Source organism: Chinchilla lanigera, unplaced genomic scaffold, assembly GCF_000276665.1.
Source record: "Chinchilla lanigera isolate Chin_1 unplaced genomic scaffold, ChiLan1.0 scaffold00115, whole genome shotgun sequence".
Taxonomy (NCBI): domain Eukaryota; kingdom Metazoa; phylum Chordata; class Mammalia; order Rodentia; family Chinchillidae; genus Chinchilla; species Chinchilla lanigera.
Genome location: NW_004955516.1, coordinates 5,427,237 through 5,428,901, shown reverse-complemented (window position 1 = coordinate 5,428,901; position 1,665 = coordinate 5,427,237).

The following is a 1,665-nucleotide window of genomic DNA, read 5'->3' as shown; positions in this document are numbered from 1 at the left end:
TAAGCAAGAAAATATCTAGTTTATATTTGGCTATTTCAATGATAATTTTTTATTTATGCTATTTAAAACTAAACATTTTGGATCCAATGGGACCTCTAATCCTAGTTTTTTAAAGCAATCTCCACAGTGATTTCCACAATGGTTTCACCAGTCTGTACTCCCTCCAAGAGTGGAGAAGCATTCCTTTTTCCCCACAGCCCCAACAGCATTTGTTATTGGTTGATTTCTTGATTCTAGCCATTCTTTCTAGAGTGAGATGGAATCTCATGGAGTTTTAATTTGCATTTCTCAAATGACCAATGATATTGAGCATATTTTTTCATTTATTTATTTGCCATTTGCATTTCTTCATCTGAGAAGTGTGTATTCATTTCAGATGCCCATTTTTGGATTGGGTCTTTGAATTTTGTGGGTATAAATTTTTTTTTAATTCTTTAAATGTTCTAGAGAGAAGTCTCTTGCCTGAGGGGCAGTTGGGTAAAATATTTTCCCCCTCTGTGGGTTTTCTTTTCACTCTGTTGGTGATTTCCTTTGATGTGCATAAACTTTCCCAGAAGAATTAAATACTTCACGCTATGGTATGTACACAATATATGTACACCCATGTTTATAGCAGCACAATCTGTCACAGCTAAATCTTGGAAACAATCCAAGTGCCCATCAACTGAGGAACAGACAAAATGGATGTGGTATTCTCATATAATGGAGTACTACTCAACTATAAAAAGGGTAAGAAACATAGTTCGCTGAAAAAACTGGTTTGTCCTTATATTGTTTGACCAATTTTGCATGCCTATATCTTGTAATCTGAGCAACTACTTTGAAGATAACAATACGCAATATATTAACCATTGTTAACCTCCTATATTCTTGTTTTAAAATTCTGTATTATTGTTTTTTTTCTTTAAAACAAATTACAAAAACCTAATCATTTTTCTATTTTTTAAAAGTTAAGATCTATTATTCTTTCCAATAGTAGAGATGGCAGGAAATGGGATTAACTGTCCCTGCTACCTCAGATACTCATTGCTTTCTAGTGATGGTTTCAGAATACAGCAGGGCTTTTATCTCCTCCTACTTCCCTCATCCTCCACATCCATGTGGCTTTTGACTCCCTTATTCAACTAAAACAGCTGTCTACGGACAACAACAATATCATTTACATTTGCAAATGCCACATACTTTTAGACTTGGCTTCTTAGCAGCATGTAGAACTGTTGGTTATACACTCCTTTAAGAAACTCTCTTGTTGTGCCCTGTATTGGTTTCCACAGCTGCTGTAAGAAATGTCCACCAAGTCACTGGTCTGAAATGACACACATTTATGTTTGCACAACTATGGCAGTCCAAAGTCCAAGTTCCACCAAGCTGAAACCAAGGTATCAACAGGATTGTGCTCCCTCTGACAGCTCTAGAAAAGTACCCTTTTCCTGGCCTTTCCCAGCTTTTGGAGGATGCTTGAATTCAGCTCAAGACCCCTTTTTCCATTTTCAGAGCCACACATGCAAACCCTTTGCTTCAGCTTTCACACTGCTTTTCTTCAGTAAATATCCTCGGCCTCCCTCTTACGAGGAAACTGGTGATTATATTTACCACCTACCTAGGTAATGCAGGCTAGTCTCCCTACCTGTAGATCACATCTGCAAGTATCTTTTGCCATATTAG